This window comes from Meriones unguiculatus, chromosome 17 (assembly GCF_030254825.1).
Source record: "Meriones unguiculatus strain TT.TT164.6M chromosome 17, Bangor_MerUng_6.1, whole genome shotgun sequence".
Taxonomy (NCBI): domain Eukaryota; kingdom Metazoa; phylum Chordata; class Mammalia; order Rodentia; family Muridae; genus Meriones; species Meriones unguiculatus.
This window is the reverse complement of record NC_083364.1, coordinates 23,263,774-23,277,843: the sequence shown is the minus strand read 5'-3', so window position 1 is coordinate 23,277,843 and position 14,070 is coordinate 23,263,774. Positions and strand designations below refer to the sequence as shown.

At 43.5% G+C, this 14,070-nt stretch overlaps 1 long non-coding RNA gene across 1 annotated transcript; it reads right to left on the bottom strand.

Annotated features, from left to right (window-relative positions):
* Window positions 1–1,629: 1,629 nt before the first annotated feature.
* Window positions 1,630–9,829, bottom strand: LOC132648644 (uncharacterized). Its single transcript, XR_009587076.1, has 3 exons — window positions 9,722–9,829; window positions 5,673–5,763; window positions 1,630–1,889 (listed from the first exon to the last, which is right to left on the bottom strand). It is a non-coding gene; the product is annotated as an uncharacterized LOC132648644 (long non-coding RNA).
* Window positions 9,830–14,070: the final 4,241 nt, after the last annotated feature.

Below are 14,070 nucleotides of genomic sequence, written 5' to 3'. Positions count from 1 at the left end.
CTCATACTCACACATACACTCACACGCTCTCACACACACAATTCTTTAATGGAGCAGGAAGAAGCTTTCTGAAGTGGAAAATGTGTTTTTGACCTTGCCTGTGATACTAGCTCATGGGTACATACAGTCACTCCTCAGAGGATTGGTGTGAGAAAGGATTTTTTTTCCTATCAAAGTTAGTTAGCCCAACAAGGGCCCCTATTTCCTGACTCTGTGCTCCTTTTCCTTTGTGCCAAGTATCCAATCTTACTAGAGTAGGTAGACAAGCTCCCAGGAATAGAATGAGAGACAGTCACCATATGTCAGGGATAAAAGACAGAGGTTATTTGACAAGTATGTTCACTAACCTGGTTTGGACCTCGGGACACCTTTCTGTAAAAGAGAAATTGCCTTCCCAAATTACTTTTGCTTGGTTTGTGTGTTCCTTTGTGTCATCAAGATTATTCTCTTCCCGACGGTTGAGTCAGGACCTCTTGAGAATACGCAACCCCACAGAGGCTGCACTTTCTTTGAAATGTCAGTGTTTGCAGGGAAACCACCACGCTCTCCCTCTGGTGTCTTCGGAGCCTCTTCCCACTACTTAGGACAGCTGACACTGTGTGTCTACCGAGGCTGGACTGTTGATGGAGCAGCAGAAAGAGTCTGCAAGGTTCGGCATAAAAGCAACCTTTAAATCTGATACAGAACTGTGCATGTGAGGGCCGACTACACTTACACAGGTTGAAACTCATGCAAGCCTGGGAACACAAGTTCGATTCCCAGGAGGGAAGAGAACAAACTTCCGAAAGTTGTCCTCTGACCGCTGTACATGCACGTAGAGAGTGCACACCTTTCTCTCTCTCTCTCTCTCTCTCTCTCTCTCTCTCTCTCAATAATTCAACAAGCAAACAAACAAACAAGAAGTTGAGATAAGAACCAGAGTTTCAGGACATTACATTTTCTGAGTGTTGCCCAGTGAAGTGACACATGCTTGTAATCCCGGAATTTAGGATGAGAGCCAGAGGCAGGGTTACATGGGAGTTACACAGTGAGACCCTGTCTCAACAGTAAGTAAGTAAAGAATAAATAAATAAATAGATAGATAGATAGATAGATAGATAGATAAATAAATAAGATTTCTAGGACTCAGTGGAAATCATCACCAGGAAGATGGTTCTTGCTATGATGAAACTCGAGTTTCTGTTGAGTGAAGCTAAGAGGAAGAGGGCTGTCACCAAGCCAGCAGTGAGGAGTGGAGTTTGTGGCATGGTCCCACAAAGATTAAAGCAGACATCATTAAAATGCTGCAGCCAGTGACTGCAAGCATGTTTGCAGGAGATGAAAAGGCAGCACCACAGAGAGAGCACGCAACAGCAGAGTGGCGGGATGAAGGACTTCCAGGAGGAAGATCTAGAGGAGAAATAGAAACCCACTGGGTAGGCTCAAGAACAGAAGGAAGTGGGGAGGAGCTAGGCAATCAATGAACACTAGAGCAAGAGAAGTTAGCCAGCGAGGCGGCGTGAGAAAGAGAGAGAGAAGGAAGCAGAAGAGGGAGATGAAGTAGAGGAGCAAGAACAGGGGCAGGCTCAGGATGTTTGTGTTCTTAGTCACTTGGAAGGGAAGACCTGGCTTAGAAAGTCCAAACAGAAATGATGATTTCGAAGCTCTTTAATGTGACAACAGGCACAAGTCTATGGAAGAAACCCACAGACCGAAAGGACCTCAAACAAAATGAAGAGAAATCTGCTCAGTGGTTAGGAGCACTTGATGCTCCTGCAGAGGACCACTGTTCCACTTCCACACGGAGGCTCACATCCACTTCTGACTCCAGTTCCAGGGACTCCAATGACCTCTTCTGATCTTCAGAGATACCAGGCACACACATGGTGTACAGACAAGCAGGCAAAATACTCATATCCATAAAATTAAAAAAAAATAATTAAAGTAAAATAACTAAAGACAAAGAAAAAATCCTTTAAAACACACAGAGAGGACAACCAATTTTCATCACAGTGGCTTCCAGGGGAAGGAAGGTCACAACAACTTTCAAGGAGAGAACCATCAAAACCCGAGACCCGGGTTTCATACCCAGGGGAAACATCCTTCAGGAATAGGGCATCCAGGACATTCTCAAAGGAAAGAACTAAGATAATATGTTACCAGAAGATGATGTCAAAGAAGGCTGAAAGAAGGAAACAGTAAAATAAGGAGAACAAGAAGACATCATACCCTCTTAGTCTGCAGTGTCTAATGACATCATACCCTCCTCCAGTGGTTTGAATAGGTTTGGCCCCCTATAGGCTCATGTGTTTCAATGCTTGTCCATAAGGAGTGGCACTATTAGGAAGTGTGGCCTTGTTGGAGTAGGTGTGACCTTGTTGGAGGAACCGTGTCACTGCGGGGCAGGCTTTGAGGTCTCCTATGCTGTGGGCAGTGTGACACACACTCTCCTTCTGCCGGCTGCTGCAGATCAAGCGTAAAACCCACCTCCTTCTCCAGCACCATGCCTGCCTGCACGCTGCATGCTTCCCACGGACTAAACCTCTGAACTGTAAGCCAGCCCCAGTTAAATGCTCTCTTTATAAAAGGTGCCTGGTGACATCTGACCTCCCAATGCTGCAGTGTCTCATGGCATCACACCTCTCCTAAGGCTATGGGAAAAGTCATTCTACTGTCATTTGGGTCTTTGTCCCCTACGATGGCATTACTGAAAGCTGGCAGAAACTTTGAGAAGTGTGATTTAGTCAGAGGTGGTTAGGCCACTAGAGGTGTGTCCTTGAAGGGGAAATTGAGACCCCTACTCCTTCCTGGCTTTTTTCACTTCCCAGATACCAGCCATAAGGTAAGTGGTTTTGGTTTATCATACACTTTGACCATGATGTGTGGTCACCATGGATTCAAAGCAATGGGACAACCAACTATGGACTGAAAGCTATGAAACCAGGAGCCAAAACAAACCTCTACTTCTGAGAAGTTGACTGTCTTGTATTTTGTCATGGTAACAGAGAGCCATCTAACACAATTCTTTACGTATTTGTGATGATGCTGGTGAAAATAAACCTAGCACACCATCAATAAGCCTGCAGCCCGTAAAATCATGTGTGACACACAGTACTGATCTGATAAGAACAACTGTCACTGCTTTATGTTGTTACTGGGCTGTGTGTTTTGTCATTTGAAAATACATTTCTTTTATTCATTAAAAAAGAAAAGCCTGTTGTAGCAGGACACGGTGGCACATGCCTTAAATCTCAAAGGTAAATAGATCTCTGTAAGTTCCAGGACAGCTGTGTTCCATACCGACCAGGGCTACACAGTGATCACCTATCTCAATAAACAAAACAAAACAACCAAAGCTGAGCGTACAGTGGTGTGTCCTGCTGTATTAGCAGCAGACAATTCTCGTATTTTCCAAGTCTCGAGATACAAGTGACACAGGCATGTAATCCCCACACTGGAAGACAGACAGGCATGACACAGGTGACACAAGCCTGTGATCCGCACACCCTCAAAGCAGGGGCAGAATGCAAGTGATAGAGGCCTGTAATCCACATGCCTGAAATTCCCTCATCAGGAGGCAGAGGCAAGAGGGGAGCAAATTCAAAACCAGCCTGAGACTTGCAGTTAAAAAAAAAAAAAAAAAGCAGCAACTTCAAAGTGTTTAGTCTTGACTGTCTAGGTTTATTTAAGTGTACTCTGTAATGTTAACACAACAACAAAACCATTCAGCAAAACATTCTCAAAATTGCCTGTGTTGTTGAGTGATCTATGAATACACAGCTGTATTGTAGGAAGAGTAATGGTATGTACAAAAAGCAAGACTTTACACATCACTCAAATTGACAAAGTAATAAACCAACAGCTTGTGGTAACTTGTGCTAAAAAAATAGTATAAGGTTCTACACTTAAAAGCACCATTGGTAAATCAAAAGGGAATAGTTTTTTTTGTTTTGTTTTATTTTGTTTTTTTGACAGGGGAAAGAATGCATAACGAAAAAGAAAACAAACAGAAGACCAAACAACAAAGTAGCAGGGTTCTATCATAACATATCAACACTTTACAATAAATGTAAACTGTCCAGATTAATTAATTTAAAAAACAGAGATCGTCAGAATGGATTTTAAAAGATGACTCAACTATACAATGTTTATAAGAAATTTACTTAAGATGTTTTATGCAAATACTCAGAAGGCAGGGTATCTATAGCCTCAAGTAGAGCCGTCAGAAGGTTAACTTACTAAGGGTACACAAGAACCCTAATTGGTGCACACAAAACAACCAAGCTACAAAATATGGAAAGCAGAGAAGTGGTGGAGCTGCCACCTATGGTGTCACATGCGTGGAATATAAGCACTTAAGAGTTCAAGGCAGTAGGACCATGAGTTCAGCCTGAGCCACCCAGTGAGGCTCTGTCTCAAAAAAGGAACATCTGGGCTGTGTCTCATCCAAAGAATATTTGCTTTGGATGCATATGAACGTGCATTTGATTTCTAGCACTACCAAAAAAAAAAAAAAAAAAAAAAAGAAAAGAAAAGGTAGGGGTGGTGCAGCAAAATCTAATTGGCATTTCTGGAACCCTTCTCCCCAGTAACAGCAGAGCACACATTCTTTTCAAGCACCTACAACATCTACCAATATAGACACATTCTGGGCCATGAAACGAACCTCAACAAACCTCTTCCAAAAATTGAAATCACAGTGTTTCCTCTAACCACAATGGATTCAAAAGTTGAAATCAGCAATGGAGATGAGAGACACCTCCTGGAGAACTTTTTAAAGGCTCTGAATGGAATGAAAACAGCACAACAACAACAACAAAAAGAAGTTCTAAGAGAATATATATATATATATATATATATATATATATTTAAACAATACATCACAAAAGAGAAAATTTATTTTTAAAGGTGGGTGTTGTGGTGAGTGTCTGCAATCCCACCATTCAAGAGGTAAAAGCAGGAAGATCAGGAATTCAAGGTCAAACTGAACTACACGAGACCCTCTAGCAAAAGGAAGGAAGAAAGGGAGATATAGAGTAAGAGGGAGGAGGGAGAGAGGAAGAAGGGGGTGAGAAAAGAGAGAGGGTGAGAGGGAGAGAGGAAGGGAAATCTGTAATCTAAACGAGAGTCTCAAGATGCTTGAAAAAATATGACAAACTTGATGCAATGGAAGGGAGAAAATCATTTTAAAAAGACCAAATATCAATGAAATTGACACGAAAAAAAATCAATAAAAAGTAAAAGCTTGCTCTTTTAAAAGATAAACTGTATGGACAACATTTAATATCCTGGTAGGAAGAGAAGAAGGAGACAATTTGCTGTTATCAAGAATAAAATGGGATATTACTCTGACCTTACACTATACCAATAGTATGTGTGTGTGTGTGTGTGTGTACACACATGCACGTACTCAGCCACATGTGTGCTAATGCATGCAGAAGCCAGATATTGATTTTATATATCTTCCTTTACTGTTCTTTACCTTACTTTTTTTTTAAGATTTTATTTATTATTTATACAATATTCTGCCTGCACACCAGATCTTACTATAAATGGTTATGAGCCACCATGTGGTTGCTGGGAATTGAACTCAGGACCTTTGGAAGAACAGAGAGTGTTCCTAACCTCTGAGCCATCTCTCCAGCCCTTTACCTTACGTTTTTAAGCATAATTTTAATTTTCTTCTATATTACCCAGAAGGTGCTTTTTCTTCTGTTCTGGCAAACCAGCTTGTTCACAGGCTTTGATGGGTACCATGGGTGTTGGAAAAGAACATTCTGGGTGCTGTACAAAGAAACACACAGGCAAGGGGAAAGTGACTTGGAATGGCAATTTAAGGGTATACCATGACCCAAACGCAGCTAATGGGAACACACGGGGGCAGACCGCTCAGTCCTAATTCTAATGCGGTGACTGTGTTGGTTGAAACTAGACCTCATAGTCTTAGAACTATTGGCTAATTCATAATCTGAATGGGGGCACATGTGTGATAGAGTCAGGTCTCAGAAATGCCCAGGGATTGGGCAAACAGGCAGAGACAGTAGAGCTTCAAGTTGGGAGGGGTTTATGGAATATTAGCTGTTAGTGAGCTAGCCATCTTTGATAGAAAAAAAAAATTCTCACAATTCCTGCCTCCTCTTCTTCCTCTTTTCTCCTCCCCTCCCCTTCCACGTCTCTCACCTTTTCCTCTTCTTCCTCCTCTTCTTCTTTATTCTTATTATTTGTTCTTATTCTTCAAACTTGTCCATGTATGCTGACTTTTGTCTCTAGCAGCAGTAAATTGTGACTGGGATTGTTTGGCAAGAGCAGAGGAATGGGTTTTCTATCAATCTCTGTAGCATAGCTCAAGGTGGCCTCTTTTCCTAGGGTGCTGTGTTGGCCAGGAGAATGACCTCCACCCAGTCAGAGATTCTGTTCTCTCTCCTATCAGACCTTTACAGGTTCTCTAATACCCCTCCTTTACAGAGGCAACCCACCTCAGGAACCATATCAAAGATGAGAGCCCCCAAAATACTTCTGACATTTCTGGCCTCTGGAGAGATGGGGCTACCAAGAGGCCTGACTTACATTTCTGGCTCTTGACTAAGAAATAAACTGTTTGCTTTTCTTTGGTGTCTTTTTTAGACTACCTTGGCAATTTTTACTTCCTGTTGTCATCAGCCCTTCTTCCTTTGAAGAGGTATCTGGAGAGGAATTTTAATTCAGAACATGGCTGTTCTGGCAAGAGATCACATTCAAAGACCTTCTAGGTCTGTGTGATTCAGCTGGGATAGAGATATGCCTTTAATTTTAGGATGTAGAGGCAGGCAGATCTAAGTTCAAAGCCTGCCTAGTATGGAGCAAGTTTCAGATAAAGATAATTTTCAGGTAAAGGTACATACCTTTAATCCTAGCACTCAGGAGACAGAGACATGCAGATCACTGAGTTCTAGATGTGCTGTTCAGGCAGAACTCCCTCCCCTCCCTTGGGAGGGTCCCCTACTCTCTGCCTGACTTCTTCTGGAGAGTGCCTTTAGATAGAGATTCTCCTAGCCACACTTGCTGTGTGGCCTCTGACAGAGCTCCCTGCTAGCTCTCCCCTACCTGCGCTTATCTATATGCTAATCAAGCACTGACACTCTGCCCTTATGATTGGAGCGTGCTGTATAATGCAAATCAAGCATCCTGGACATGCCCAGTTTCAACCAATTATGTACACCTATTCTTAGAGACCCCCCCCCAACACACACTCCCCTAGGAGTATATATTCTTTGTTCTCTGGAAGTAAAGTTGAACTAGCCATCAGCTGTTTCCCGGATGTGTGATCCCTGTATGGCCATTCCAAGCAAGCTTCTCATCTCCTGCTCCTTCTGACTTCATGGGCTGCTGGGAGGCAGGCCCCAGGCAGGAGAGCAGCAATCTTTGATTGCAGGCACTCCTCTTTCTCCCCCTCTCTGCCCCCTCTCTGCCTTTACAGCTCTCTCTCTCTCTCTCTCTCTCTCTCTCTCTCTCTCTCTCTCCTTCCTGTCTATCTGCCTGTCTACATACATGCCCAGTTGTCTGCCTCTATCCCTTCCCCAGGTCGTCACTCCTCTCCCCTCCCCAAATAAACCTCTTTTACACCAGGTCTTTTGCATGGCATAATTTTCACCTTGGCTTGGGCTCACCAAAGATTTACCCTCACTGCTTTATATTTCTTAACCCTAACCCTCTGAAACGGTAAGCAAGTCCTCATTTAAATGCTTTCTTCTATAAACTGCCTTTGTCCTTAATAAGTATTCTTCCGCCAACGAAATGAGCCAATGTGAGCCAAATTAGAGTATACAAATACAGGTTTATTGGGGGCAGCTCTCAGGCAGGTTCACTGGTCTCACAGGAGGAGATCAGGGAAGTCTACATGGGCTAAGAGAGAAAGTGCCCACAGAGAGAGAGAGAGGAGAGAGGAATAACAGAGAGAGGTGGGGAGGGGAGGAGGAAAGGGAAGGGAGAAAAAGGAGGTAACCAAAATGTCTAGATTATATAGTGAAGGGCCTGTGGGGGAGAGGAAGCCCAGCCCCTGGGCTGGAAAGTTTAGTGTAGATGGCGGGGTATGCCAGCCATGCCCTGTAACAGGTAGAGACTGGGAGATGCTGGAAGCACTTGGAGGCCAGCTCTGCTTTAGTTACACCTCAGCCCCTTGTCCTGGGTTTGAACCCCAGCATGATTTCTCTTCACAGCACTAGAACAGTAACTAAGATAGAAGTTGGTTCCATGGACTAGGGTATTGCTGTTACAGGCTGGACCATGCTGGGTTTGAAGAAATGTGGAACACTTTAGACTAAGAAAATGGTTGAGTGGGGCTTAATGGACCATCCCAGCGGGAGCATGGAAGACAGTGGTTCTGAGAGCAACATGAACTATGGAAGTCCAGAGGTTTTGGATTCAGAGGGGACTAACAAACGCTGGTATAGGATACCTGCCAAGGAGAGCTGCAGGCAGGGAGTGGAGCCAGTCCAGAAGAGAGCCATGAGTTGCAGTCAGCAAAGCTGGAAGGAGATGGAGATCTGAAAAGCTACCTAAGCCCTCTGACGTCAGACATGGACCTTCAGAATTTGGAGTTTGCCCTGCTGGGTTTCAGGTCTTGTCTTGGTCCAGTATTTCTTCACTATACCCTATTCCTCCCTTTTGGAATGGTAAGGTATATTCTGCCCCACTGTATGTAGAAAGTATGTAATTTGCTTTCTATTTTCCAGTGGGATATAGTTAAAAGATTGCCTTGAGTCTCCAAAGAGACTTTGGACTTCTAAACAGTGATGAGATTGTGATAGACTGTAGGGAGTTTTGAAGTTGGACTGAATACATTTTGCATTATGATATGGCTACAAGCCTGTGGGGGCCAGGGAGGGTAATTTGTTGTATTCAATGTTTGGTTCCCAGTTAGTGAACTGTTTGGGAAGGATTGGGAGGTGTGGCCTTGTTGGAGATGCACCCCTGAGGATAGGCTTTGAGGATTCAAAAGCCTAGGACAGACCCAGTCTTGCTCTCGTCCTCTCTGCTTGCTGCCTGCAGATCAGGATGCAGCTCTCAGCTCCCTCTCCAGCACCATCTCTGCTTGTGTGCCGCCATGCTTTCTGCCATGATGATAATGCACTAGTCCTCTGAAACTATAAGCAAGGCCCTAATTAAATGCCTTGATTCATAAACTGCCTTGGTCATGGTGTCTCTTTACAGAAACAGAGCAATAGCTAAGACAGTTGCCTGAACAGCATTCATATGGATTTAAGCCTAATGTCTGGGGAGTATGATTCCTTGGACTATCAAGGAAGCATGTCAGTCGTTTTAGTTTTCAGTGGTTATCTCTTCCTGTTTAAGACCATAAGGACGCTAAAAGTAATCATGATCTTTTTGTACTGTCAAGGCCAGTTGAGGGTCTGGTCCTCGGGAGCCACATGGCTGTGGAAAAAATTTGGCTCCTCTGGCCTTCCGTTTACCAGTTGTTCCCTCTGTATGACTACACAGGCCTTGTTTGACCATGGTGCTGCTTGGATAGTCAATGAGGGAGTGTCTACTGATACTTCTTACCTTCTCTTCCATGAGGAAACATCAATAACCCATGGGGGCTTAGATTTTTCACTAAACCTACTTTATTTGGGGTTCTAAAGCACCTTTATCTTTCTTCCAACCTCCTGAACTCTTAGGTAGGAGATTAATAGGGAAAAGGACTGTAGACCTTTTTTTTACCTACTTCCTGCTGATTAGGGTCGAGGGGTTGTTAGGGGATTACCAGACTCAGTCTTCAGGATACCAGCAGTCCAGTCCAAATGCAGAAGCTGAAAGACTCAGTGGGATTGTCTGGAGAAGCCCTCTGGAATGTTTCTCTCTGTCAAAAATCAGCACAACGATGTCAATCCAAAAAAGTGACATCTCACTCTGCCTGGGCCTCAATATGTGTCCTCTCCTCAAAGTCCACCCACAGATGTTCTCAGCTGGCTAAGACACACCCCTCAAATGAGGGAGTAAAACATCACATGCCCTCTCACAAGCCAACCTGGGCAAATTATCACATGCCCAGCTTGCAGCAAAACATCACATGACCAAACTGAGTCCAGAAACTTCCACTTCAAACCAACAAGCCCAGCTGCCACGGTCTTTCTTAAGCAGCTACAGTTGGTCTTACAAAGATGGTAGTTGTGTAGCTTAGAGGATAGTGTCATGTAATGCCACCTTAAAGAAACACTAAGTTCCCAGACAAACCTTACAGAAAACACGAGAGAGTCTGTTATAATATATAAAGATATGTTACCATGAAACATGTATAACATAGGGAGATTTATTTGAGGGAAGGGAAGGAGAGGGGATTTAGAGCTTGAGTGAGCCATGAGGGCAGACAGACAGAGAGACAGTAAGAAAGAAGTAAGAGGAGTGTAAGGATGAAGTAAGAAAGAGGTAAAAGAAAGAAGTAAGAGGGGTGTAAGGATGAAGTAAGAGATAGGTAACAGGGCTCTGGAGGGTCTTTTATCCTGGGCCCCTGGTGGCGGCAGGCGATAACATCAGAGGTTGCTAAGCAACCTAGAGGCAACTAATGGGGCTGCCTGTATGCTAATATAGTAAAATCCTTTTTTGTGTTTTGTACAATCCACAGAATGTGCCATAGCCATGGTTTGGTTGATTGAATGTAAGTAGCAGACAAAGAGAAGCAGAAACACACAGTAAAGCACCACAAGATTGATGTTACAAGATGCAGCAGTGCTCAGCAAAGGACACCCAGGTAAAACCATGTCACAGATAAAATTAGACAGTCATGCCTCACTGATGGGTGGGAAATAGACTTCACAATCTGACCAGTACTGGCTAATCCAAAATCTGCACAGAAACGTACATGATAGAATCAGGTCGCAGGAATGCCCAGTGGTTAGGCAAGCAGGCACAAAGATTGGAAGACAGAGGCTATGTAGCTTAACAACAATTGAGTTAGAGTACAATGGATAGAATAGAATAAATTACCCTGAGGAAATAGAAGCCCAAAGCAGCAGACTTTGGTCTCAGTGCAAGAAAGATAGCACAGTCAGGTGTGGTGGTGCGCACCTTTAATTCCAGCATTCAGGAAGCAGAAACAGGGGAAACTCTGGGAGTTCAAGACCAGCCTGGTCTACTATCATAGTCACTGTTCTATTGCTGTAAAGAGACACCATGACCAGGGAAACTCCTACGAAAGAAAGCATTTAACATGAGTCTGGCTTACAGTTTCAGAGGCTTAGTCTATTATCATCATAGCAGGGAGCATGGGGCATGCAAAGTGCTTGAACAGTAGCTGAGAGCTGCATCCTGGTCCACAGCCAAGACAGAGCATGTCCCTGGGCCAGGCACCTCCAGTGAAACCCTTACTCTAATAAAGCCACACCTTCTAATCCTTTTAATCCTCTCAAACAGTGCCACTCCTTGGTGACTAAGCATTCAAATATATGGGCCTATTGGAGCCATTCTCATTCAAACCACTCTATCTACACAGTCCCAGAAAAGCCAGGGCTTTGCGGAGAGACTCTATATAGTCTTCCAGGTTCTCTGAGGGAACTGGGTAGAAAGGGAGAACCCCACCCACTGAGAAAGAAAAGAAGATAGGGAGCTAAAAAAAAAAAAAGAAAAAGAAAAAAAAGAAAGCAAGAAAAAAATATCTATGTATGTATGTATATATAACTGAAGCTTGGAACTTGATATGTAGACCAGACCAGACTGGACTAAAACTCTCAGAAAATCTTCCTGCTTCTGAATTCCACGTGCTATGATTAAAGGCATGGGCTGCGACACCTGTTGTGAGAGGGTTGTCTTGAGCAAGATACCTCTTTGAACTGGCCTTTCAGCCAGCCGTAGGAGTTGATTTCCTCATGTCTGGAGGAATCCATTTCCTTATTTTTCTTGGAGCTTGGTTTGGTCAGACTGAATCACTTGGATCTCAAGTCCACATCCCTCAGAAGGTTTCCTGTACACCAAGTTGTTCACTCTCAAACAACTTACAGAATATCCTGACCGCCAAGCGCTACTTTTTAGAGTTTCTTACCCTGTTCTGTGCAGTTTTCTGGTTGCCATGGTATTTTCCTGGGCTCTTTTCCTACATTACCAAAAAAACTTTCTGTCTTGGGATTCTTACCAATTCAAAGCAGTATTATTTGCCTGAGACCCTGGAGGCCACCACAGTGGGACCACAGGATGTATCTCCTCAAAGGGAGGGGATTCTAACATTCTTCTGAATGAATTTGAAATTCTGACGAGCCCCCAAAATAATGGAAAATAATTTTCTCAGTGCTTCACGAAGAAACACATGAACAAAATGAAAAATTCCTGGAAAGGCAGTTCCTTTTTGCAAAGGAATATGCCGTGACCTAAACCAAACTGGCCAGCATAGGCCACCTGGTGAACTTTGCAGTATCTATATGGCTGATGCCACGCGAAGTCCTCCCCCAGACCCTTAGTGAACTCATTAATGTATAGAACTCATCTTTATCGAAGATGTCATATGGTCTTCACACAGAGTTTGGAGGTAGTCACGTCTTAAGCTTTGCTGTATACATGGGATTGACTTAATCATCACCAGGAAATTTTTCATCGAATTTTGGTGTGCTTAAATATGCCTAAAGTAAACTACTCGGGGCCAGACTCGCAAAGTTTGGACAAACACTGGCTGCTGAGCTGTGCTGAACGGGGTGACCTTCTTGCCTCCTGCAGATCATCACTCCCCTGCCACAGTGGTTGCAGACTCCCACATCCTTCTACCATGTGGAGCTTGGGGGATTGAAGTCGAGTTTGGCAGCCAGTACTTTTAACTTCTGAACCATCTTACTAACAAAGAATTTCTTCATGGCTCTGTCCCTTGGACCAGAGTCAGGTACAGTTTGTGTAGTAAATTGGCTATGCATAGTTGTAGCCTTTGTTATAACTGTTGAGTGTTTTTCTTTTCTATTTTTTTTGTTTGTTTTAAAGATGTATTTATTATGTATACATGCCAGAAGAGGAAATCAGATTCCATTACAGATGGTCATGAGCCACCATGCGGTTGTTGGGAATTGAACTCAGGACCTCTGGAAGAGCAGCCAGTGCTCTTAACCTCTGAGTCATCTCTCCAGCCCCGAGTGCTTTTCTTTTCGTGGTTTTGGTTGGGTTTGGTTGATGTGTGTGTGTGTGTGTGTGTGAGAGAGAGAGAGAGAGAGAGAGAGATCTTGGAAGATAGAACCTGAAAGACTCCACCTTATTTGCTTATTCATTTATTTTATTGCATGAGTGCAGATGTACTCATACCATGGCCCGCATGAGGAGGTCAGAAGACAACTCTTGGTTTTCTCCTGCCACTTTGTGGGTCTGTGAGAAAAATAAAAAATAAAACCAAAGCCCAGCAAGAACACTTCTTGAAACTTCCCTTTCCCCTCTGTGCCTAATAACCATTCACATCAAATTGTGAGATTCAGATTCCACCAATGGGATAAAAAGTAATCACCAGTGATAAAAGATAGGTGCTATCTTGACTCTATATGCTTAGCAGCCCAGTCTGGGTCTTGTGCGTTTTTTATTACAGACAGAATCGCCTTGCTTGGCTACTTTCACCTTGTTCACGTTGGGTTGACATTGAGATTATTCTTTGTTTTTAACAAATTGTTAAATCCCTCTGGGATTTGTGCCCCAGTGGGGGATGGTTTCATTTTATCTTGGAGCCGAGCTCACCATAAGCAAAAAATGACCACGTTACTTTGCCATCATCTTGGCTAGTGACATCACCTGGCTTCTGTCTCATGTTCCATCCAGACCAATCTATACAGGGTTATAAGAAAGACAGGGACTTTGGCTCTAGTCAAGTGGCTGGACTCGACAGCAAGTCTCCTGTCCTCTGTAAATCAATGGGCTCAGTTTTATAGAGGAACAATAACTTTTCTGTGTACTGTTACTTGTCTCACGAGGAGATAAAGATGTCCATGGTTAAACAGCTAACGGGTGCTCATCCTTGGAGAGGATAGAGAGGACTCTGTCTAAAACTCTCTCAATGGTAAATCCAGCATCATAGTTTTGACAGGGATTTTTTAGTTGAGTTTTGCTGGAGGCCATCAACATCCAATTGCTAATGCTTTGCTATGTGTCTGCTCCCTCTCT